At 40.4% G+C, this 24686-nt stretch overlaps 1 protein-coding gene across 2 annotated transcripts in view; it reads right to left on the bottom strand.

Annotated features, from left to right (window-relative positions):
* The window catches only part of TSC22D1 (TSC22 domain family member 1), a 137030-nt gene that overhangs the window by 16136 nt on the left and 96208 nt on the right, over positions 1-24686 (bottom strand). Inside the window, exon 1 of one of the 2 annotated variants that reach the window (XM_032610988.1) lies at positions 19279-19303. The exons of the other annotated variant lie outside the window; for it this stretch is intronic. The gene's annotated coding sequence lies outside the window, so the exon portion shown is untranslated. Of the gene's footprint in view, positions 1-19278; positions 19304-24686 lie in introns of those variants that run through there. 2 annotated transcript variants of the gene reach the window in all.

The raw sequence follows: 24686 nt of genomic DNA, 5'->3' as shown, positions 1-24686 counted from the left end.
GAAATAACAATACAAAGAGTTACAGCTAATAAGCCAATAAAGAAGATACCATGGAATCATTAGAAAAAATACAATCTGAAAGAAGTAGAACAGAAGAAAAGAGGAATAAAGAACAAAATAAAAAGTGAATAGTAAGACAGTCATTCAAACCAACTACAGCAATAATCACATTAAATGTAAATGTTCTCAATTAAGCACCTTAATTAAAAGGTACAGATTGTCGGATCAGATTAAAAAAAAACCCAAGACACAACCATTGCTGACTTTAAGAAATAATACTTTAGGACTTCCCTGGTGGTGCAGTGGTTAAGAATCCGCCTGCCAAGGCAGGGGGACACGGGTTCCAGCCCTGGTCCAGGAAGATCCCACATGCCGCGGAGCAACTAAGCCTGCACGCCACAACTACTGAGACTGTGCTCTAGAGCCCACGTGCCACAACTACTGAAGCCCACGTGCCACAACTACTGAAGCCCGCGCGCCTAGAGCCTGTGCTCCACAACAAGAGAAGCCACCGCAATGAGAAGCCTGCGCACTGCAACACAGAGTAGCCCCTGCTCTCCGCAACCGGCGAAAGCCCGGGCGCAGCAACAAAGACCCAACAGAGCCAAAAATAAACAAGCAAATTAATTTATTTTAAAAAAAGAAATATAAAGGCATAATTTGGTAAAATAAGAGGATGGAAGAAGATCCTCTATGTTCAAATAATCAAAAGAACACTGAAGTGGCTATATGATTCAGAGAAAGTGGACTGCAGAGCTAAAATCATTTCATAATGAATAAAAGGGTCAATTCAGCATGAGGTCATAAAAATCCTAAATGTTTATACCCTGATAACAGAGCTTCAAATTATATGAAGCAACAAACCGATAGAATTATAAGGAGAACTAGAAAAATCCACAATTAAAGTTAGAGTTTTCAACGATCCTCTCTCAGTAATTGAAAGACAGTAAGCAGAAAATAAGTAAGGGTACTGAATACTGGAATAACTCTGTCAACCACTTGACCTAACTGTTTTTTGTAGAACATTCCATCCAATAACAGCAGAATACACATTCATTTCAAGCACACATGGCATTTTTACCATGATAGGCCGTATTCTGAGCCACAAAACAAGTCTCAATAAATTTAAAAGGGTTCAAATCATACAAAGCACGTTCTATAAGCACAAGGGAATTAAATTAGAAACCAATTACAGAAAATCAATTACAGAAAATTATCTGCAAAATCTCCAAATATTTGGAAATAACACATACCTAAATAACCCACGGGGGTCAAATAAAAGGGAAATTGGGAAGCATTTTGAACTGAGTAAAAAGAAAACATGGCATATCAAATTTATTTCAGTAAATATAACAACGTAGATGTAATGGACAAATTCCTAGAAAAACACAAACTATACCAAAACTCACTCAAGGAGAAATAGGTAACTAAAATAGTCCATTTTTTAAATTAATTTGTAATTTAAATCTTCCTAGCCCCAAAACTCAGGCCCAGATGGTTTCACTGGTGAATCCTACTAAATATTTAAGGAAGAAACTATTCCGATTCTACACAAACTCTCTTCGAGAAAACTGAAGAGAAAACACTTCCCAACTCATTCTACAAGGCCATCATGACCCTAATACTAAAATCAGGCAGACATTATTAAAAAAAAAAAAAAAAAGGGGGGAAAAGAAAATTACAGACCAATAGCCCTAATGAACAGAGACGCAAAAGTTCTTTAAAAATTTTTGGCAACTTGAATCCAACTATATATAATAAGAGTAATAAATACATCAGGACCAAATGGCATTTATCCTGAGAATGCAAGGTAAACATTTGAAAGTCAGTGTGATTCACTGTATCAACAGACTAAAGAAGAAAAAGTACAGGGTCATCTCAATAGTTGCAGAAAAAGCAATCTGACAAAATACAACGTCCATTCATGATAAAAACTCTCAGCAAAACAGGAATCGAAGTTCTTCAACCTGATAAAGGGCATATACAAAAACTCTTCAGCTGACATCACGCTTAATGGCAAAAGAATGAATGCTTTCCCCCTAAGATTGGAAAAAAGGCAAGAATGTCCACTCTCAGAAATACTGTTCAATATACTGGAGGTAATAGTAATAGGCAGGCATTAAGGCAAAAGAAAAGAAAGGAAGGAAGCAAGGGACAAAAGAAAGGGCATCCAGAGTAGAAAGAAAAATATAAAACTATCCTATTAACAGATAATATGATTGCCTACACAGAAAATCCCAAAGAATGCACAAAAAAACCTACAGGAACTAACAATAAGAATGTTTATCAAGGTCACAGGATATAAGTTCAATCGGAAAAATCAATTATATTCCTACGTATTGGCATGAACGATTAAAAGCTGACATAAAATTTTATTTATTTATTTATTTATGGCTGCGTTGGGTCTTTGTTGCTGCGTGCGGGCTTTCTCTAGTTGTGGCTAGTGGGGGCTACTCTTGGTTGAGGTGCGTGGGCTTATTGCGGTGGCTTCTCTTGTTGTGGAGCACAGGCTCTAGGCATGCTGGCTTCAGTAGTTGTGGCACGCTGGCTCAGCAGTTGTGGCTCACAGGCTCTACAGCGCAAGCTCAGTAGCTGTGGCGCACAGGCTTAGCTGCTCCATGGCATGTGGGATCTTCCCGGACCAGGGATAGAATCCATGTCCCCTACACTGGCAGGTGGATTCTTAACTACTGCACCACCAGGGAAGTCCAAAAGCTGACATTTTTTTAAAGTTCCATTTATCTCATAAAAATACATGAAATAGGGCTTCCCTGGTGGCACAGTGGTTGAGAGTCCGCCTGCCGATGTAGGGGACACGGGTTCGTGCCCCGGTCAGGGAAGATCCCACATGCCGTGGAGCGGCTGGGCCCGTGAGCCATGGCCGCTGAGCCTGTGTGTCCGGAGCCTGTTGCTCTGCAACGGGAGAGGCCACAACAGTGATAGGCCCGCGTACCGCAAAAAAAAATACATGAAATAGATATAAATTTAACAAAATATGTATAAAATCTATATGCTGAAAACTATAAAACACTGATGAAAGAAATCCAAGAGAACCAAATAAATGGTGAGATACACTGTGTTCAATTGAAAGACTCAATATTGTTAATATGTCAATTCCCCCTCCCCCAACTAATGTAAAGATTCAAAGTAATCCCAATCAAAATTCCAGCAAGACTTCTTATTAAAAAATGACAAGGTGATTCTAAAATGTATACATAAAAGTAAAAGAACTGGAATAAGCAAAACAATTTTAGAAGAATAGAGCTGAAGGGCTCCCACTCAAGACTTTCTGTAAAGTAACTCTCATCAAGATAGTGTGGTATTGGTAAAGGGAAAGATGTGTAGAGCAATGGAACAGAATAGAGAGGTAAGAAACAGTCCCACGCATATATGGCAAATTGATTTAACAAAGATGTAAAGGTGATTCAGTGCAGAAAGATAATCTTTTCAACTAATAGTCTTGAAACAGCTAGATAGAATATAGAAAACAAAACCCAATTTGATCCATTCCTCCCACCATATGAAATATTGACTTAAAATGGATCAGACTTAGATGCAAAATCCAAAACCATAACTCCTTCAGACCTTGGGTTAGGCAAAGACTTCTTGAATGTGACATGAAAAGCACCATCCATAAAAGAGAAAAAAAAAATATCAATAAACTGGACTTTATCAAAATGAAGAATTTCTGTTGTTTGAAAGACACTGTTACAAGAATGAAAACACAAACTATAGACTGTAATTAAATATTGCAAGTCACACATCTGATAAAGGACCTATATCGAGAATATATAAAGAACTCTTAAAACTCAATAGCAAGAAAACAAACAACCCAATTTTTAAAAAAATGGGCAACAGACACTTTATCAAAGAAGATACATGCTTGGTAAATAGCACATGGAAAAATGGTAAGCATCATTAATCATTTCAGAAGTGCAAACTAAAACCACAATGAGATACAGCAACACATCTACTAGAGGGGCTAAAATCTTTCATTTAAAGATTAAACCTAAAAATGTCAACTGTTGACAAGATTGCAGAACAGCTGGAATGCTCATATACTGATGGTGGGAATGCAAAATGGTACAACCACTCTGCACAACAGTTTAGCAGTTGCTTATAAAGTTTGACTCTCCATAAAACCCAATAATCCCAGTCTAAGTCAATAACCTAAGTGAAATGAAATTTATGTTCTCACAGAAATATGTACATAAATGTTTGTGGCTTTATCATAATCACTCAAAACTGGAAACAACCCCAATGTCCTTCAACTGGAAAATGGATTAACAAACCGTGGTACACCTATACCACGGAACACTACTCAGCTATAAAAAGAAATGAACAACTGATACACCTAAGAACATGAATGAATCTCAGATATATTATGGTTAAATGAAAGAAGCCAGACTTAGGCTGCAAACGATGATTCCATTTACAGTGATATTCTAGAAAAGGTAAATCTATAGGCACAAAAAACAGGTCAGAAGTTGCCAGAGCCTTGGGGCAAGGGAGGGGAGGTTTTTGTGGGCGATGGAACTGTTTCATTTCTTGATTGTGGTGGTGGTACAACCACTGTTTGTTTGTCAAAACCTGAAGAACTGTGTACTGAACAGAGAAACTTCACTGAGTTACACTTTTAAAAAATGAAAGAAAAAACGTGGCTGCCTCTAGGTAGCAGGTGAGAGGATGAAAAAAAAAAAGGAACTGCTAATATTTTTTTTCTATTAATTCTACTCGATCTTTATAAACGCACATGTATTTTCTATTGTGGTAAAACACATATAATCTAAAATTTATCAATTTAACCATTTTAAGTGTACAGTTCAGTAGTGTTAAGTATATGCACCTTGTTGTGAAACAGATCTCTAGAACATTTTCATCTTGCAAACCTGAAACCATACCTATTAAACAATTCCCCGTACCCCTTCCCCACCTCTAGCCCCAGTAGTCATCATTCTACTTTCTGTTTCTATGAATTTACTACTTTAGATACCTATACATGTATTATTTTGACTAAAAATATTTTAAAGTAAAAGCAAAGAGGAAAAATAAGCTACTAAAAAAGTTATAGGGACTTCCCTGGTGGCGCAGTGTCTAAGGGTCCGCCTGCCGATACGGGGAACACGGCTTCGATCCCTGATCCAAGAGGATCCCACATACCGTGGAACAACTAAGCCCGGGCGCCACATCTACTGAGCCTGTGCTCTAGAGCCCGCGAGCCACAACCACTGAAGCCTGTGTGCCACAACTGCTGAAGCCCACGCGCCTGGAGCCCGTGCTCCGCGACGAGAAAGGCCGCCGCAGTGAGAAAGCCATGCACTGCAGCGAGGAATGGCCCCCGCTCGCCTCAACTGGAGAGGGCCCGCGCAGCAGCGAGGATCCAACGCAGCCAAAAATAAATACGTAAATAAATAAGTAAATGAAAACATAAATAAATAAATAAAAAGAAAAAAAGAAGTTAGTTATAATCTAAGGACTCGAATACTTTAATTGATAAGACCTAAAAATGTCTACTTTAGACTAATTAACTGCTCTATAATCATTTGAAATGCATTATTGAGTTTGATTTTTTTTTTTTTTTTTTTTCTGATACGCGGGCCTCTCACCGCTGCGGCCTCTCCCGTTGCGGAGCACAGGCTCCAGATGCGCAGGCTCAGCGGCCATGGCTCACGGGCCCAGGCGCTCCGCAGCATGTGGGATCTTCCCGGACCGGGGCACGAACCCGTGTCCCCTGCATCGGCAGGCGGACTCTCAACCACTGTGCCACCAGGGAAGCCCGAGTTTGAATTTTAAACTATAATTTTGCTTTGTCTTAAAGCTGCCGAATTTGTTGGTAATTAACCTGCAGGAGAACTAACTCAGGTATATTGATACTACAGGTTCCCTAAATCCCACATGAGGATTAAAAGGCTTAACAAATTACTCGCTCAGGGTGAGAATTTCAAAAATCCTAACAAAATACTAGCAAATTTAAATATAACCTTTTATTTATTTATACACACACATATATATATATATAGCATATAAGGCTCTCTATAAATATATTTTTCCTATATCTTTCTGTAGATTTTCTCTCTAAACATTTACTATTACTTTAAAATTATTTTACAGTTCTAGAAACAATCTCTGGTTCTTCCATACTTGTCTGCACATGCCTCTGTTTCTCTGCTTTATTTAACATAACTATAATTCCAAAAGAATGCCTCTATTCTAAAAGAGTAAACAGGATTCAAAGGGTTAACATTCTCCCTTTTCCTTTATATCTTCGTGAAAATAAGCTCCTCAAAGCCAAGTTTCTTCATAAATCACCGCTTTTGCTAAATCATGGTAGATTATGCAAATCAGAAGCCACGGGCAAAAGGGCATCATAGATTTTGAAACCAAATGATAGCCTACATAAAACATCTGAAGAAGTGACAAGTCGTCCTGATTATGATTTGCTATTTCAAGAACCTCGTGAAAGTCCATCAGAAATGAATACTATTTCTATTTCACTTTTGCACAGCTACGCAAGACAGATGCCTCAAACTCTTCTTTCGCTTTTGAAAAGTAACTAGTTACTTTAAGCTATTTTTTCACGTTAAATTCCATAAGATAACAACAATGATAACCAACAGAGAAAGAAGAGCCAGTGGGAACTAGATTAACCATTATTCTCTGCACACAGAACCCCTTAGGGCCGTTAGAGTCGGTCCTTGGTGATCCTCAAACGATAAGATGAAGGTCAACTGCACAGTTTTCTTTATAAAGGCGAAGATAAATTCGAGAGGATTACACAGCTCCTGAATTTCTAACGCAGTACAGACTTAGGTAAGCATTAACAAATTGGAAAAGATAGCTCTGCGCTAGGGATACTGCGTGTTTACCTTCCGCTTTGATCAAGGGACACATTTCCATATTATGGTCTCTCCGAGTCCAGGCTCTGTGACTTTACTGGGGCCCGAGGGTTTCTTTAATTGGTCTGTTCAGAATTTTAGAGCTGAAATCATCTAGTTCTCATTAGAGATCATCTAATTTAGAGATCATCTAGTTCTAATTTCCTTCATCTGTAGGTTTAGAAATTGAAGCTCAAAGACACCGTGTTCTTTTGTACAGCGCTTATCTCATTCACTGTAGGACGGGGCAGAGAACCATCTTCTGATTCAATATGCTGTCCTCTAGACCAGGAATTCCAGATTCATATACAGAGATCTAAACTAAGGAATATTAGTGCAGGAAGAGTAATGGGGAGATCCCTCCTGCCAATCTCAATGGAACCTCAGTAATCACGTAAAGTTGCCCGTTTTACAGATGAAGAAACTGGCCAGGAGTCTGTGTGGAGACCAAAGCCAGAGCCCCAGGTGGCATATGGGCCCGGCAGCCTGGCTGCAGAGTTTCCAGGCATTGTCCTGAGTAGAGATGTTGAACTCTTGGTGAAAGCCGGCCCTCACCCGCTTAGTATTATCACCCACTTAGTAGTATTAGATTATGGCGCTGGAGAGGCTGACGGGCACCCAGGCTAGTCCCAGTGCCAACGAGTTCCACAGTCTGAGGAGGTGCTTTCCAACCACTGGGAAGAGGTCCCGGGTTGATGGGGGCTGCCGCAGGCACACAGACACAGCCTGCTGACAGGCACGTTACTTTGCAAACGTGCCCAAGATTGATTTTCCAATACCTTTTTCATAAGCCCTGGTAGTTCCTTGGAGAGCCCTCAAGAGCTGTGAGAAGGATCAAAAGCAACCCAAGTGGACGGCAGATAACAATGTTCACTCAGAAAGAAGGCAGGCATGGGAATTCCCTGGCGGTCCAGTGGTTAGGACTTGGCGTTCTCACTGCTGGGACCCCGGGTTTGATCCCTGGTTGGGGAACTAAGATCCCGCAAGCCACCTGGAACGGCCAAAAATAAAATAAAATAAAAAAAATAAAGAAGGCAGGCAGGCTGTGTCCCCAAGGCTTGTGGCTGAGGCCGAGACTAGTAGGAGGAAGCGGCCTTGTCAGCACATCACGCCCAGACCGTCCAGCTTCCCATCACAGTCCCCACGGATCTTTACTCTTTGTGGACATCACCTGGGATGCCCTTCCCATCTCTCTGCCAGAACGTGACTCTGACGCTGCTACATTCTCCTTCATTCACAAGTAAGAGTGAGAAGACAACATAATGAAAATAACAAAGTACTGCGTGGGCTGCCAAGGCCAGTGGAGTGGGAAATATAAATCCGCAGTGATCATTAGGGTCACTTCTTAGTATCTAAACTCAGTGCCAACCACTGTTAAGGAAATGGTCACTACAACACATCTTAGCTAGGATACGAACTAGAAGAAAAACTTTCTGCACATTAGCTCTTCAGATGTGCCTCTGTTCGTTATTCATACTTATTCAGCACTGAGCACCCACGAAAGGCCAGGAACTTTAGGCTTGGCCCTAAAATTATCAAGATGTATAAGGCATAGTCTCTGCTTTCAGTGACCCAGGGGCACTTGGGGGGGTGGGGAGAGGAAGATGTGTGATGCCTGGGATCATGTGGGTAGGATGATTAGCAAGAAGAAGCCAGAGGATGTTTCTGAGAGCAGAAGACTCCCTCTGGGCCTTGAAAAGCAAGGGGAAGTGTCCGGTTGGACCACAGGTACAAAGAGAATGAGGACCCTCCATGAACAGGGACAGGGCAGGGAAAGCTTGGGTCTCAGAGCATCGCGCCACGTCCCCCGGCCTCTATCAGTGCTTGAGCGTGGCTGTGGAGCAGGGAAGTCAGGGTCAGTGGTGGGGCGTAAAGAGAAGCAGTAGAAGGAAAAAAAGGCTGCTCCCAGGCTGGGGCCTCAGAGGCCATGGGGTGGAGACTGGACTTTGGTCCGAAGGCAGCAGGGGTCCCCACAAAAGATTTGTAAGCAGTCAGGTGATGTGACGGGATTTGTGTCTTAGCGAGACCAACCTGACCGCAGTGTACAAGTCTAAAGGAGATGGGATTTGGAGTAAAAGGAAGGAAATAATGAGGACCAGAACCAAGAAGGGGCGGGGACACAGAGAAAAGGGGGAGGGATTCACACGATGTTTTAATCTGCTGATATCTTACTAGTAATGAGGCTGAACATACTTGCTTACTTCTGTTGACCGTTTACTTTTCTCTTCTGTATGATTGCTGTTGATTTATTTTGCCCATTTTTATAATTTTTTCTGAGTCATTTTCTTATTTGTAGATAGTCTTTGAACCTTACAAATTTTAACATCTTTCTTTTAAACACTTGATCCAGGAATAACTTTTACAATGTAAATATGAACTAGTATAAACTAGTATAAATTAGAATTGAAATGTCTTCGTAATAGATACTGTTCTTGGGGCAAAGATATGCAGTGAATAATTGCTGTACATGGTGACAGTCCCCTCCAACAGTTCTTTGGTTTTCTGGAGTTTTATACCATGAATATTATCGTGCTCTTTGTGACTGCTTTTAGAATCCAGATTTTTCCGTTTCCTGTGTCTGGTCATTACCTAAAGTGAGTGCTTTACTTGAAATGAGTGGGTATTTGAATTGAGGCAAAAGAGACTACCGGTGAGTAGTGATTGTATATTTTATTGTTCAGAAAATTAAATCTAATTGCTCCCTCAATCTTTAAAAAAAAAAGAAGAAGATATTTGGGAGACAGGACTGGCTTACGGGGAGCTAAGGGGGGCTGGAGGACGCCCAGGCTCCTGGGTTACATGAATGGGAGGAGGCAATGCCGTTAACCAGGATGACATTGAAGTCATGGGGAGGAACTGGATCCGGGAAATAATGGTGAGAGGACACCCTAGGCTATGGGAAATGTGGTCTGGGAACTTAGGAGAGATCTGGCTTGAGAGAAAGATTTGGAAGTTGTTAGGTAACAGTAAACAGTTGTCGGGGGGGTGGATGAGAATGCAAACAGTAATGCATGCAGGAAAGGGACGGCGGAGCTGACGGCTACAAACATCGGGGCAGCCATCCGTCTTGGCAAAGACACCTGGGTTCTCTGTGGGTCTAGGGGACACCACAAAGGTAGCGAGGCTTGAGTCGTTTTGCAAGAACTTTGCCCAGGAGAGCAGCCTACTAGATGCGGAGACCAAGAAGCAAGAGGACGAAGGTGATTTGACTGTGGAGCAGGGGGATGAGGAGATCACGTCAGATCTCCAATGCCAAGGGTTCCCCAAAGAACTGCCAGATGTGTCTTACAAGAGTCCACATGTGAATGGCTGCCTCACAGAAGAAGCCAGCAGTCCAGACAGGGAGACAGGGAAGCAGCTGCCACTCACACAGAGGAGTGGGCCACTGTAACTGCCTCTGCTCTTTCCACCCACCCACCCAGCCACGCCGGCCACTGCTTGGGAGACGAGGGGGCAGGGGGCACGCATGTGAGAGCAAGCGGTACCCACTCCCCCAGCGTGCCAGGATCCAGACTAAGGGTTTTTCTTTTCCTTGGGGGGTGAGAGTGGGCAGAGTAGAGAGCTTTGATTCCAACATGAGAGTCAGGTTTCAAAATGAGAAAAAGTGAATTTTTAAAAACTGTGACTGTTTTCATGGGACATCCCTGGTGGCGCAGTGGTTAAGAATCCGCCTACCAATGCAGTGGACACGGGTTCGAGCCCTGGTCCGGGAAGATCCCACACGCCGCGGAGCAACTAAGCCCGTGTGCCACAACTACTGAGCCCGTGAGCCACAACTACTGAAGCCCGCGCGCCTAGAGCCCGTGCTCCACAAGAGAAGCCACCGCAATGAGAAGCCCGCGCACAGCAACGAAGACCCAACGCGGCCAAAAATTAATTAATTAAATAAAAAAAAAAAACTGCCGCACATTCATACCCCTGAAAAATTAAGACTTCTCAATAAACTGGTTATACATGCATTTTCTTATGGAATACTTCTAACAACTCTGAGGTGGTAGGTGCCGTTCTTTTCTTCATTTAAAGGAAAGAAAACGGAGGCTTACAGTGGCCAAACACGGCCCAAGGTAACATAATGCTTAAACACAGCAGAGCCAAGATCCAAACTCAAGCCAGCTGACTCTCACATGCAGCAGGATGCAACCATCCCACAGAACTGAGAGGTGCCGAGCTGTTTCCAGATGTCTCAGAAACGCCCAATTCAGTGAACTTAGTGAAAAACTGATGCCTGTCCTTAAAATAGCACCTGCACTTACAGCCATTACGGTTAGACACGTTGGAACAATTTATGTCTTAAATCTACTATTTATCAGATTATTATTAGATATGTGTTTCTAATAAAAAAGAAATACTCTTAATTGACTATGCTTTCATTTTAATAGGTTCATAATTGGTTTGAAGGTAGTTAAAACATAAAATGATTAATTTAGTCTAATGTAGAAAAATTAAATCCTTCTCTCCACTACACAAATGCTACATACATTTGAAAGTTCAATCATATTATGTGGACTAAAACAAGACATTTTGCTAAAGTCATTCAAATGGTGTCAGTGGCAAAGCATAAATCTCATCACCCTTTTACCCCAAGTTAGCATAATCCTGCACAAATTACATAAAATTGAATACTTCAAATACATATTGTGGAAAAAAAAACAGAGCCAATTAAAAACAACTATGACTGCCTGAATAAATGGGGGGCAGGGATGGGGCCAATTAGGTTATATTAAGGGATTTTCTTAAGTCAAGTACCTTACCTAATCAGGATAACTAAATTAAATGAATAATTAAGCTGTTTCAGCACTGAAGTATGCTTGACACAAGCGATTTTTTTAATGAAGCATATAAATATGTGTACCATATATGTAAGTTATGAAGAATAACATTAGAACAAACACCCCCAAACCTACCACTAAACTAAGAAGGTGACCACCACCACTGAAACCCCTGTACACCCCCCTCCTTCCTCCCCCAGTCTCCTACCAAGGGCAGCGCTTCCCTGGCCAGAAAGTGTTAAAAGCCATTCCCGTTTATTTAGCTACTACTATATTTATTGTCTGCCTCCCTCAGCTAGAAACGGTTGGGGCGTGGAGTGGAGTGTTAACTGTTATTTACAGGCGTGTCCTAAACACCTAGATCTGAGCCTGATACATGGTAAATGCTCAATACGGTGCCACTGAAAGAAGGAAAATGAACAGTAATAATAATCATAGTGATGACAGTAGCAGCAAACACTTAATTACACTTAGTACTTGCCAGTCCCTAGTCTAAGCCTGTTGCATATATTTACTCTCAGCAACCTGCTCATCTAGGTACCATTACTATCCTCATGTATGTAGATGAGGAAACCGAGGCACAAAGGAGTTATGTGACTGGATCAAGGCCATACTCATCATCACTATGAACAGCCAAAAATATATCTGCAACCTTAACATAACGGATGCCGTCATATTGTATATTGGTAACCCTAAGTCTGCTGAAAGACTGGTTATGACTAGAATCTACTGAAATCGTTGGAAAATTGATGGAAACCCAACGCCTATATATTGAGCACCTGTTCTGTGCCAGGCACTGAGGATTCAGTAATGAACAAAAAGCCCTGCCCTCGTGGAACCTACATTCAAGTGGGATTAAAAAACTAAACAAGGGCTTCCCTGGTGGCGCAGTGGTTGAGAGTCCGCCTGCCGATGCAGGGGACATGGGTTCGTGCCCCGTTCCGGGAAGATCCCACATGCCGCGGAGCGGCTAAGACCGTGAGCCATGGCCGCTGGGCCTGCGCGTCCGGAGCCTGTGCTCCGCAACGGGAGAGGCCACAACAGTGAGAGGCCCGCATACTGCAAAAAAAAAAAAAAAAAAAAAACTAAACAAGACAAACATGCAAATACACAGTATGTGAGATAGTGACAGGACCGAGGAGACAAAGAATGGAAGCAGAAAATGCAAGATCAGAGGGGATAAAATTTCAGATAAAGTCATCAAGGAAGGCCTCCCTGAGAAAGTGAATTTTGAGTAAAAACCTGAAAGAAATGAAGGAATCAGTCACGGAAGAGCTTATCAAACACGGAGAATAGGGAGAAACAATGCTCCTCTGATATTCAAGAGTCCGTACAAAGTCAAGCCATCATGAAGCATCGCAGGGACATGCAGTAAGCAGTATATGATGTAAGAGATGGCCCTGGCTTTCTTGGTATTTCGAAAGACTCTTCTCTGGTAGAGAAGAGTATTTACTGAGATCAGCATTATGACACACAGTGCATTTAAGAAACACTGCTATGCATTTAACAGCAATAGAGCCACTTGGTATGCTCCTAACCTAGTCCCTTCAAAGATTATTTGGGGGTGCTTTTCACCTTCCAATGAAACTCAAAAATTTTTCCTGCCTGGAACTATAAACAAGTGATATCCTTTTGTGGAATCACCTGCCTACAAAGTTCAAGCACTAGAAATGCAATGACAGCTCTTTTCTGAATCTTGGTTTGGGCAGTTTCATGAAACCATGAGAATCTCACAGGGTTTATTTTCTTCAGCTAAGAAGCTGTTCAAAGCCACTTCTGAGTGAATATGGTAGATTGAATACATTCATTTATGTTATCTCTCTTGCTATCTACAAACCACTAGAGATAAGAGAATCCAATTTTAAACATCCAAGGATAGAGTAAGTGGGAGAGACGTCAATTTCAACAGCCTGGAGAAAAGATGGTAATTCATCAAGCTGAAACCCAAGCAAGCCCTAAAGAAAGTCCAGAAGATAGCTGATATGCATTGAAGAATCCAATACTTCTAAAGCACAGGCTTCTCAAAGTACAAGGTGCAGGCAAAATGAGAGTCTGTAGAAAACAAAACAGACCCTTACCTATCCTTACCAACTGAAGAACTGAGCAAGGGCTAACCATTCTCTAATAGAACCATCACCCAGGAAAAAAAGGAACCTGGAGGAAACAGAGACAGTATAGGGGAATGAAGAAACTTTAAAGATCCTAAAAGATTACATGGATAAAATAATGAGGATGGGGGGAGTAGACAACAACAAAACACTACAAAAAGCTCTTGGTAATTGAAAAACTGATATTATGAGAGCACAGGTGAAAATTCCCTAGAATGAATGGAAAGTAAAGTTGAAGAAATATCTCAGAACTAGAACAAATACCAAAGAGGGAAAAATAGGAAAGAGGAGAGAGAGCAGTTTAGAAGGACTAACATCTGCACGACAGAAGCTTCGGAAACAGAACGGAGATTATGGAGGAGAAGAAAGTATCATAAAATAATTCAAGAAAATTTCCTAGAACTACAGATCATGCTTTTAGAAATTAAAAGAGCCTATCGAGCACAATCTGTTCTGTTATAAAGCTTGTTTGGAAAATACAAATTTGTTCCAACACAGTCTATATGATAGAGAACAATCAGAGCATAATTCATATTTCACGTTTTGCTTATGCTATGTCTTCAAGAAATACTAGCTGAACACAGGAAACTGCACCGAGCTGAATCAGGCTACCTGGAAAAATACAAACACACACATCTCAAGCATATACCAGCTACTCAGTTCACGTTTGTTATCCTACAAGATTGTTTTGCTATTCTTTTGCAAATGTTAACTTTTCTATATGGAAAAAAGCACTCAATCGAATCCCAAACACATCTAACCACCTGGTTCAAAAATACCAAGCAGTAGTTTGGGATTAACATATACACACTACGATCTATCAAATAGATAAACAAAAGGACCTACTGTATAGCACAGGGAACGATATTCAATATCCTATAATAACCTATAATGGTAAAGAATCTGAAAAAGAATATATTATATATCTATACCTATATATATATGAATCACTTTGCTGTACACCTGAAACTAACACGACTTTGTAAATCAACTATACTTCAATTTAAAAAAAATACCAAGCAGTGCATAAGAACTTTTAACCATTGAGGAAGAAGCTAAGAATAAGGGTGTTTGAAAGACATGAGAGAACATGTGATATCTCCAGAGCAACAAGCATAAAGGAATCCATGTTGTGGACCACCAAAGATAACACATGAAAATAAAAGAAACCTCTATAGCTAGAGTAACTTCAAGCGCTGTGAAGCCAGTAAGAACAAGCTCTTAAGAAACAGAAGAATGGAAAGATTGATACATGGATTGAAGAACAAATAGCAAAACAAAACAAAAAACCGAGAACGACCTGTTTCACAATCAAAGAGAAAGCACTGTCTATACACAAAGACCTCAAATGGAAATCGCCGGGTCGTCCTGCAGAAGTTGCTTCTTTCAAGTGCTAGTAATGACTAGGTGAGTCGTCTCAAAAATCTCTATAATTTCAAAGCTTTCAGCTGTCATTCTCTGTGAAGCCGAGAATGCAGATAAGAAAACTGCTGAAGAATTTCCAGCAATGATACACAAGTTAATTGAAGAAGGAGGTTTTACATATACATTGGATCAAATTTCAATTCTGATGAACGGGTATCTATTATAAATGCATGCATTTGGTCTAAGATCTAAGGCTATTGACACTGTTTTTATATTATTGGACGGACTTAGAAAACTAAGTTTCCAAGGATTTCAAAGTCTGCTTATATCAAAATGGAAAGTTCTAGGATCTATTTTCACTTTTCAAATGGGATCGGTGAAAGACTTTGATTATTTCCAAGTCACTATATTCTATCAAATGTGAGCCTTCTAATGTTTCTCACAAAGATTCTGATAGCAACGAACACTCTCATCCTCTTAATGGCACACACATGATTCTATGTGGCCTAAGGGAGGTAAACCAAAATGATGCTGACTTATCCTTTTTAATTCCAATTAAAATATCGCTTCTGAACAGCCCTTAAAAGCAACTCTGATGTTATTTTAGTCATTTGACTCCAGATATGTTATGGCAAAACTTCAAGTCTGTTTTGTTTTTTGCGGTACACGGGCCTCTCACTGTTGTGGCCTCTCCCGCTGCGGAGCACAGGCTCCGGACGCGCAAGCTCAGCAGCCATGGCTCACGGGCCCAGACGCTCCGCGGCATGTGGGATCTTCCCGGGCCGGGGCACGAACCCGTGTCCCTTGCATCGGCAGGCGGACTCTCAACCACTGCGCCACCAGGGAAGCCCTCAAGTCTGTTTTGCTCCCTGATCAGTAATGACTTTTTAATGCTGCTTTAAAGAGTAAATGTCAGATTTTATGCTTTGGAGTTAGACTTTAATCCAAATTTCCAAAAATCATTTCTTTCTATATAAAATGGGGAGATAACACAAGAAAAGACCCGGCATTTCCCACATCAATCAGATGAGCAATTAAGGTTTTGACCTCGTACTCTGAACTACTTGGTTTCAGCCATACCAGGGGTTAATCAAAAGAGGTTATTAGCAGGCTTCCCTGGTGGCGCAGTGGTTGAGAATCTGCCTGCCAATGCAGAGGACACGGGTTCGAGCCCTGGTCTGGGAAGGTCCCACATGACGCGGAGCAACTAGGCCTGTGAGCCACAACTACTGAGCCTGCGCGTCTGGAGCTTGTGCTCCGCAACAAGAGAGGCCGCAACAGTAAGAGGCCCGCGCACTGCGATGATTAGAGTGGCCCCCACTCGCCGCAACTAGAGAAAGCCCTCACACAGAAACATAGACCCAACACAGCCAAAAATAAATAACTAAATAAAATTTTTTAAAAGAGGTTATTAGCACATTTCTCCACTTCCTTTTTAAAATAGAAAGTTGCCTGAGAATAGCCTAATTAATAAACAGTACTGTTATAGGTTTTATCCAAAAGAAGTTTTTTCAACTATGAGAATCCCTAACACATAAAAATTATCCCAAGAACCAATTCATAATAATATCCCAAGAAAGACGTCACTGAGTTGGTAAAAGGGCAATGAAAGTTTTGCTTTAATCTTGTGATATGATGAAATAGTTCAGAGAGTGATTCCTAATATTTTTGTTTTATATCTTTAGAGAGAATCCCTTCTTTCTTTCCTCACCTATTTACTTGACGTCCCAAACTATGTTCCAGTCCTGGTCAGCCTCCTTCATACAGCCCAGAAATAAACCCACCCATATACAGTTAATCAATCTACAATAAAGGAGGCAAGAATATACAATGGGGAAAAGACAATCTCTTCAATAAGTGGTGTTGGGAAGACTGGACAACTACCTGTAAAAGAATGAAACTAGACCATTTTCTCATACTATATACAAAAATAAACCCAAAATGGATTAAAGACTTAAATGTAACCTGAAACCATAAACTCCTAGAAGAAAATATAGGCAGTACACTTTTTGAAATCAGTCTTAGCAGTAATTATTTTGGACCTCTCTCCTCAGCAAGGGCAACAAAAGCAAAAATAAACAGATGGAACTACATCAAACTAAAAAACTTTTGCACAGCAAAGAAACTATCAACAAACGAGAAGGCAACCTACTTGAGAAGACCTTGCAAATGACACATCCAATAAGGGGTTAATATCCAAAATATACAAAGAATTCATACAATTCAATATCAAAAAAACAAACAACCCAATTTAAAAATGGGAAGAGGACTTAAATGGGCATTTTTCCAAAGAAAACATACAGATGGCCAACAGGCACATGGCAAGAAGCTCAACATCACTAATCATCAGAGAAATGCAAATCAAAACCACAATGAGGTACCACCTCACACCTGTCAGAACGGCCATCATCAAAAGGACAAGAAATAACAAGTGGCAAAGATTTGGAGAAAAGGGAACCCTAGTACACAGCTGGTGGGAATGTAAATGGGTAGAGCCACTATGGAAAATAGTATGAAGTTTCCTCAAAAAATTCTAAATAGAACTACCATACCACCCAGCATACCATCTGGGTATTTACCTGGGTTGTATGTATTAGTGTTTTCATTTTCGGGAAGAAAATGAAAACACTAATTCAAAAAGAAATATGCACCCTACTGTTCACAGTAGTATCATTTACGATAGCCAAGATATGGGAGCAATCTAAGTGCCCATTGACAGATAAACAGATAAAGAAGATGTGATACACACACACACACACACACACACACACACACAGGAATATTACTCAGCCATAAAAAACAATGAAATCTTGCCATTTGCAACAACATGGATGGATGCGGAGGGTATTAAGCTTAGTGAAATAAGTCAGACAGAAAGACAAATACTGTATGTTTTCACTTACATGTGGAATCTAAAAAACAAAACAAATGAACAAATATAACAAAACAGATTTACATATACAGAGGACAAACTAGTGGTTACAGGGAGAGGGGGTGGTGAAGGGGTAGGGATGGGCAAAATAGGAGAAAGGGGTTAAAAGGTACAAAATACCAGTTAAAAAATAAGTCACAGGGTTGTAATGTACAGCACAGGGAATATAATCAACAATACTATAATAACTTTGTATGGTATGTAATCTGTAAAAATAATCAAATCACTATAGTATACACTGAAAACGAATGTAATATTATAAGTCAACTATATTTCAATTTAAAAAAAGATGGTGAATGTGTCTGGAAATATTTAAATATTTAATACTTAAAATACTCTGTGAAAAGTAAAGCTTATGTTAACATACATAATGTATAAAAATTAAGTTAATGTACATAATTATAAACAAGATTTTAGATGTATGTTACACTTATTGAAGGCTTAAGAAATTTGAAAAATAATTCCAATCACGCCACTCTTTTCAATAAAAAAGATCCACTTAACAATTTTAGTCCTTATCCCTGCTAATCCTAATTCTGAAAAAACAAAAACAAAACAAAAATTGATCATAAAAAAATATTATACATAAGTTTCTCAAGTGTTTGATCAAAGGGATCAATTTTACTTGACAAAATAATAAAATAGACATAATCATCTATGTATAAACATAAGGAAAAAAGTATAAATAGATATAAAAACTACATATATGTGATTTCCTAAAATTATGGAATGTCGGTTTAAAAGTCCATGGAAATTTCTTTGAAGTGCAGTAATAACCTAACATCTGTAAATCGCATTCAACTCATCTGACATGTTTACAAACTTCTCACGTACCTGTATTAACCTTCAGTCTACCCAGAATTACAGAAACCGTAGCTTTGGCTAAAGTGCAGCTCAGTGACTGGCTGCACTCTTGACTCTGAACTAGAAGTTAAGGTAACACACTATGGGTAACACACAACGGGTTAGCCCATGGGTAACACACTACGCACTTGGAGTCAGAGATGCGTCAGTGGGAATAAATTCAGATTAACTATTGAATTTCATAAGGAAGCTCATATAAAGAGAATAGTTCTCTCTTTGAAGATGGCTTTTTGAAAGAAACGTCTAAATCCTTAAATGTCTAAATCCTTAAATCCAAGGATTTCATTAAAAACTTATATTTGCAAATTTATATTCATTTGCTCTTAAGATACACTAAAAGAGAAAAAGTTTAAAAGAATCCTTACCTGCAATCCAATCACAGTAATTGTCAAAGGACAACGCCAGGAAAGTAGATCAAACCATGAAAGAAAAAAGAAAAGAAAAATCAGTCATTTTCCTAACTGTTTACTATATCCATAATTCAGTTATTTACATTCAGGGATATAGTGGCAAATTTTAAAGGCTTAGCTATGTCCATAGAGGGTTCTCAATGCCTGCTGAACTGAATTTTAGAGAAAATTAAGTATAACTATTACATTTTATAATCTCATGTTTAGAAACAAAAGAAACTAGGGAGTTATAGACACCAAAAATAATAGAAACTAAGTATGAAAATACTTCTATGTTAAGAGAACAAAAAGATGTAGACTATACCCATCCTATGGTGACAGCTATCAACATGAATGCATAGACGTGGTACCCGGCCTTCAAGATGGCCTCCAGTGACCCTCCCCTATTCACACTCTTGTACAGCCCCCTTCCGCAGTGAAGAGTGCTGACCTGGGGAAAAAGTGCTGCACAAATGATGGTGTGTGACAGACTTCTAAGACTCTTTGATCACTCCCTCTGGGAGAAGCCAGCTGTCATGTCATGAAGAGCCTCATGTGGCCCTATGGAGAAGAGGTCCACATGGCAAGGAACTAAGTGGCATGCTGCCAACACCCAACATCAACTTTCCAACCATGTGCACGAGCCATCTTGGAAGTGGATCCTCCAGCCTAGTGTCGAGCCTTCAGGTGGCTGTAGCCCTGGCTGACATCTTGACCATAACCTCCTGAGAGACCCTGCGCTAGAACCATGCAGCAAAGCCACTCCTGACCCTCAGAAGCTGAGCAGGATAATAAATGTTTATTGTTATTTTAAGCCACTACATTTTAGGGTAATTTGTTACAGCAACAGAGAACTAATAGAATGTATATTTCAAAAGGCCATGTAATAGTAACAATAATAATAGTACTAGAGTATGATTGTAGTAGAAGAGCAGGGATGATATCTTCCTCTGCTTTCTAAGCTTTCTGGAAGGTTATGTCACTTTCACTGTTCCATTTTTTGAAAGCATACGTTCAATGGGCCTATCTCTAATTGCTCCCACCACTTTCATTAGAGAAGTTCTAAGTCATTCATTCATTCCGCAAATGCCTCCTAGGATGCATGGGAAGTCAGAAGAGTCACAGGCCCTGACCTCAAGGAGCTCACATTCTAGAGGGAAAGAGGGGCCTTAATCAACTCATGTCACAAGTTAGTCCGGGATTACAAAGTATGATACAGTCTTTTTTGCTATCACGTGTGTTTCTGGAAGGCAAATTAATTCCGAAGTGATTAGTAAATGGAAAAATGATGTCAGTCTAACACAAAAGTTGTGTTGATTCACAACGGGTTTTCCTACACAAGGGGAGCCAGAACAGCCAGCGAATTACAATCTTTGGCAAGAAAGGAGACAGCGCTAGGCTCTGCTGCTGGGCAGGAGGCGGCCTTTCATGTGTATTTAACAAAACCTGAAAGCAAGCGCTTCCCCAGGAGTGCCCACTCTGTGCGGCTTCAGCTTCTGCCAGGGGTGCTGCTTCCTCCTCCCAGCCTCAGGCAGCCCCCCTGGCTTGGAGCTCCATTTCCTTCTGCCTTGTCTTAGCACCTGCCGCCTCTGCTCTAATTAAAATGTTGCCGGCATTTCACTCTACTTTTCTGTGTGTATTTTTAGTATCAACCATGAGAGCTTCCAGCTCTATATGGAGCTGGTACCAATTTTTTTTGTTTTCTTGGTGCTCTGGTTACAAAAGCTGCCTAAGTGTTGAGTGATCGGCCCCAACTCTGTTTTCTCCATAAGCTGTCTTATTTTTTGCATGCTATTTTGAAAAATGAAAAGGTCTTTAGAAACATACGTATCGTGGTACAGAAGAAATGCCGGCACTATGAAGGACAGTTTTTACAGTTCTAGAAGACCTTGATCGAATATGGGAATAGCACGTGCGAAGGTCTAAAGCACAGAGACAGGAATACAAGGAGAATCCATCCGGAAAAACACAGGCTTTGGAAAGCTTTCCCTTTATCACCTCAAATTCTCTGCCAGTCTAGGAGAGCTATGTTCACTTCAGATGGTTGAAGCATTCGTTTGTCCAACAGAACTGCAGCCAGGCGGGGTAGATGAGACAGACTAATTCAGGGCTTCTCATCCTCGGCTGAACCTTAGATTCAACTGGGGAAGCTTTTCACAAATCCAGATGCTCAGATCCATCCTGATTTTCATTGCTCTTGTGCAAGTCCTGAGCATCGGTAGGTTTTAAAAGTTCCCCAGGTGATTTCAAAGTGAGGTCAGGGCTTAAGAGCCACTAGACCAAAGCAAGACACCAGCAACAGAGGATTGGAGAAAAGGTCTTAGGAGGAATTTTTAAAAAACAAAAACCAAAACCTGATATTATTTATGCATTAAAAAAAAACTTTGCAGTTGTAATTAGTCAATAAGACTGTATACTCATTTTCCCCAACAAAGTTTATAAGGCTATTTCTGAGGGCACAGGTAGGGCTGGAAATAGGCAGAGTTGAAACGTGAGGGCCCAGATCAGGGAGCTCTAATCTAGGCTTCCAGGTGAAGCAGCATGTAGGTCTGGCACCTAAGGGCTAGGATCCTCAATTCCACTGGGAGACCAAGGGGAGAGAATGGGGGTGGGGAAGGTTTGAAGGAATTTCCAGAGGGATTTAGATAAGCTATTCAAAAGGAGTTCCTGACCTAGCACATTAAAACCACTGCACATACCATTTAAAAACGTGGCCATCCTTGGAATGTCAAAATAAAGGGGAAAAAATGGCTAGAGAGGTTTAAATACAGTCCCATTATATGGAGGTAGAAAAGCAGATTTCAACAAAAGTTTTCAAACTTGGTGATCAGAGCTGCAAGAAGGGATATTTTTAAATGTACAGATTTCTGAGCCCAGTGTCAAAGGTATGAATTAGAATCTCCAGAGGTAAGAAATGACAAGTTAATAACAATAGTGGCTACCATTTTTTCAGCGTTTACAAGGTATCAGGCAATCTTCTAAGCACTTTCTATGTGTCATCGGATTTAGTGCCCATAACAACCCTAATAGTTAACTGGGACACAGAGAAGATAAGTAACTTGCCCATGGTAAACGTAAACGGTGGATACAGGCTTCAAACCTGCGGACCTGCATAGAGCCTGTGCTCTTAACCATGACATTCTGCATTCTTCAAAACACCCTCCCCCTCCCCAAGAAACCAAGTGATTTTGAGGCTGCTAGCGTTTTGAGAACCACCGGACTGTGATCTTTCAAAGTCAATTCTAGCATATCATTCTGTGGAATCAGACTCAGTATCAACTTTGTTTTCCATTATTGGGCTTTATATCCAGAAATGTTATAAAACATACCTTTTTCTTAACTGCACTTAGCAATTTGCTGTCCTGTCGACTCCTCCCTGCTGATACCTCTGCCTTTAATTCTTTTTCTATTTCTATCACCAACACCCTAATCCAGACCCATAGCATAAGACTTCTGGATTATTGCCAAATTATCCCCACTGGTCACAATCTGGCTCTAATCTCTATCCAGCTGCATCCAAGCAAATCCCTCTTGTATACTGCCTCCAGGCCAATAGTCTTAACTTTCTTGCCTGTCACTCATTCAATTACAAGTCTTTTAATGATTACACACGACCTGTAGGATAAAACCCCAATCTTCAGCTTGACATTCAAAGTCGTACTAACTGCCCTTACCCATCGATAACTTCTTTTTTAAAAAATTCAACTACAATGTATTTTTAATCCAAAATTCCTTCATCGAAACAAGAATGAAATATATCTTGAAACTACATTTAAAATGAGAAAAATACTTAAATTGTGGGTTAACACTTTTAATGAGATTCTATCTTGGGGTTAGATGTTCAAACGTGGTACCACTTCAAATGAGCTGCTTTTACTCACAGTTCTTAAATTTTTTGCAGAACGTGTAGGAGGAGGTTCTTAACACAGCTAACCTCTGGCATCTCATCTTTCAGGTAATCTCAAAGTTACAGTTAATTTCGTTTCAGAGTGTACAGTTACACAAAAACTGCCCCCAGGCAACAGGGAGAGTTCGAGCTGTTTCTTGAGGCATGAATCTTTTAAATAATCCACAAAACCCATCTGCAAATCTTGAAGAAGATCACTTTTACTTAAAAACATATAATACCTTGCCAGGAGGAAAGTGTACACATCCTTAAATGACAAGCTAGGGAAGTTTATCCATATATTTCAGTCATGAAATGCTTACCTCCTCATCTACTGTAAGTTAAAAAAAAAAGAAAAGTACCACTGAGGAGAACCAAGAAGACAGGATCAAGTGTCTAGGCTCTGATATCCATTTCAGATGGAGCTAACTTAGCAATCATTTCCTGGGGCTTCTCTGGAGCCCTTACAAAGTTCTCTAATTACCCCAGAAGGGCTGAATGAAAGATGAGGGGAAAAAACCAAACCCGCCGTAAGTTGATGGTCACTAGGGAGAGTAGGGAAGCGGCAAGCAGGTAGAGGAACATTCCAGAGAGCCAGAGGAACACAGGGGTGCTGCTGGAAGCCACGTCCTCTTCCTCTCCCCTTCATCAACTTTACCCATGCTTATGGGAGGCTAAATGGATTCCTTCTGAAATTTGGTCCAATGAATTCTATACATGATATCTTTTCAAAGATTAGAAAAATATGCAAATAATTAATGAAGGAAACAAATCCAGAAGAAAACCTACCTTTAGTCCAAAACTATTCTGTAACAGGTTCACAGAACAACTTGAGCTGGAAGTGTACAGGAGGGGAAAGAAAGGTTCTGGCAGAAATGCAGCCTCCAAGAGACTGAAGATTTTACCCAATGCTTGTTGTATCGCCAATAAAGACACAGACTGCCTTGAAACAGCTCTCCCGTGACCAGGACAGGAAAACAGAGTCACCATGGAAATGCATCCATCCCTAAATATGTCTTTTATAATCAATATTATCTCTTTCATACAAAGTATGTACAACTCAGAGTCTAAAATATTATCATAGGAAACGTTTCTGAAAGTTGCTCCACAAGCAGCTACATTAGTTTCTAATAACACTCATAGCTACAGAACCCTAGTCCTCAAGGTCTGGGGCTGCCTTTACCAGAGCGGCCTTTGATGAAGACTTTCTAAAGCCTCATAGTTTATTTTCCTTCCCCCACCCCGGGGAGAAGGCAATGACTGCCTCATTTGCTGTTTAATTTTGCAGAAAGCAATTATGTTCTACCACACCAGAGTCTGGCACTTGACATGACTCACTTCACCTTACTAGGAAAAAATGTAGATAAGCAAAAAGCAAGCTAACGCAAACACACATTTTAAGAGCACAAGTTCTAGAGTCTCTGCTGGGACCAGTCCTCATTCCTCGCACACCACCTTTATCTCTCACTTCATCTTAACCTCGATCCAGTATCTGGTA

Source organism: Phocoena sinus, chromosome 18, assembly GCF_008692025.1.
Source record: "Phocoena sinus isolate mPhoSin1 chromosome 18, mPhoSin1.pri, whole genome shotgun sequence".
Classification (NCBI taxonomy): domain Eukaryota; kingdom Metazoa; phylum Chordata; class Mammalia; order Artiodactyla; family Phocoenidae; genus Phocoena; species Phocoena sinus.
The sequence above is the reverse complement of the archived record's forward strand: the minus strand, read 5'-3'. Positions and strand labels throughout refer to the sequence as shown.